We start from the raw sequence: 2,369 nt of genomic DNA on the forward strand, positions 1-2,369 counted from the left end.
TAGATACAGACTGCGATTACGACTATAATTTCAATTCTTGGCAAGTGCCTATGCTGAAAGACCTTTTATCCTTTAAAGGAATAGCTTTTTCAATATATTAAAATCATCATTTGATAAGACTTTGTGAACTGGGAGTTGAAATTCAGAAGTGGCAGATGATTAGGCCTACAGGGTGGTGATGTCAAACTGTTGGAGATAAAGTTTTCCGAAATATAACAAGTGTTGATAGGTGGTCTGAAGATCTCATAAAACTGCCGAACATTGAGATTTCCGATGTTTTCATAAAACTTTTGAACGATGGCTGGAGTACGTTATTCTCGGTTGAAAACATAGACAGAGACAAGACAATGGATACAGACTAAAACAACCACGTTGATAAAGTGAAAGTGTCCCCCCTGTCTGATGATTTTCAGTACATCAAGTGTGACACAGTTCCTGAGACTAGCCAGATGCAGATCAGTACAAGACCTGGATATTTGTTGAGGGCAATGAACAGATTCACTCAGGTGGATGTAGTGTAAATATTCTGGTTTTCACATTATGACTACAGATTCTCCAGTAGAATTTAAAGCAATAATTATCAAAAATGTTATTTCATAAAGATATACTAATGCTTTTTGTTCATAAAAAAACATACACAGAGGGAGCCCTGTCTCAGCCTACAAGCATTTATGATTATGTAAATTGCTCAATACACTATTCATGTCATGGAATTTCATATTCAATACTTCATCACTTTGAACAAAAGTTCTCTTGATTTTAGAGATGATGGGTCGTGTAAGCACTGTACAGCTTCGATATTTGCTGTGGCTTCATTCTGTGAGAGGCACAAAGACTGTCACACTCAAGTCGGAACAGATATTCCATGTGTTTGGGACAATTTTTTAAGCCTCGTGTCATCTCATCTTGTATTGGCCAATTACATAAAACTACAGGACTATACAGGAGAAGAACCTGAAGTTAGCGCTCACCATTCAATAAACAACCCATGCAAGTCCTTGAACAACAACTCTATTAAAGAAATTGAAGAAAAAAAATTGTTTCAACTCCTGTGTTTTTACACAAAATGTGGATTTTTCTGTGAGCAAATACATTATGATCCTTTGAAATTTGAGGAAATAGTACAAAAATGTGAATATCTCTTCGACAAACATTTGAAAGTTGCAATTATGTCTCTCTAAGTATAGCAGAGCAACAAATTTGTAAATGAGATAAGCATGTAATGCATAATAATTTATGGCATTCTTGATTATAACAGTGAGGAAAAACTTAAAACACTTTTGGTCTAAGGTACAGGATTCATTAATATTCATAATTTATTGATGGCAGAATACCTGAACTGATAAATATAAATTAGGAACAAACAATAAAATATTTCAATCATCATGATCATATGATTAAATTCTTTCATAAATAAATACAATATTTACATTACAGTTTGTATCAGACCTGGGGTAATGGTAATGCATTGTAATCATTACATTTTTTCAAAGTAATTGGATGTAATGTGTAATGGACTCATCTTTCAATTACAATTGTAATGTTTATGCATTAATTTAAAAAAAAATGTCAGTAATGACCATTGCCTTTCAATTACATTTTGGTTTTAAATCTCTCTTCATTATTGAATCTGAAACAAATAAAGGTCACTGAGAGGTTATTTTTTTTTTATTTATAATGTTAAAGTCTTAAAATTAAAATCCTATATCTTACTTTAAAAAAAAAAAATGTTTATTCAGTGGTGATTGACAGACATACTACATGTAAATAATTGTTTTAATGGAAAACTTCTTGACAAGACAGTTATAAAATCAATTGAAGAAAGCCAGAATTGTTTTGAAAAAAAAAGAAGAAATCATTGGGTTTCAAAGAAGCCACAAAACAAGTGACATTAATACATTTATTTAAAAAAAAAACGGAGGAACTAACATCAGAGACTGAACAAAACTGCAACATTAAAAGTGTTCCGATCCACTTTCTTTGTCAACTGTAGATCATGGTAGATTGGTAAACTACATGGACATGATAAATGAATACAAAATCCAAATACCACTCTGACTTACAGACATGAGGGAAAGCATATCAACCAAGCACAAAGTGTGAAAAGTATAGATATAAATTGTGTGGTCATAAAATTTGTGTTTTTCTCTTATAAAATGTAATGTGTAATGTAATTCATTACTTAAACAAAGTAATTGTAATTTAATTAATTACTTTTCTAAATGAGGGTAATGGTAATTGTAATGGTAAAAATTTCGAAGTAATTGTAATTTAATGCATTACATTTAAAGTAATTGACCCCAGGTCTGGTATGTTTTAGATGCCTTTATGGAATGAACATTCAGATACATAAAAAAGATCTTATTCTT

The 2,369-nt window shown here is 31.2% G+C and overlaps 1 long non-coding RNA gene across 1 annotated transcript; it reads left to right on the forward strand.

The window, feature by feature from the left end:
* Positions 1–474: 474 nt before the first annotated feature.
* Positions 475–1,386, forward strand: LOC133176304 (uncharacterized). The gene is made up of 2 exons (XR_009719433.1): positions 475–517; positions 764–1,386. It is a non-coding gene; the product is annotated as an uncharacterized LOC133176304 (long non-coding RNA).
* The last annotated feature ends 983 nt before the right edge of the window (positions 1,387–2,369 follow it).

This window comes from Saccostrea echinata, unplaced genomic scaffold (assembly GCF_033153115.1).
Source record: "Saccostrea echinata isolate AGI-Se365-2 ecotype Australia unplaced genomic scaffold, CSIRO_AGI_Sech_v1 ptg000073l, whole genome shotgun sequence".
NCBI classification, from domain to species: domain Eukaryota; kingdom Metazoa; phylum Mollusca; class Bivalvia; order Ostreida; family Ostreidae; genus Saccostrea; species Saccostrea echinata.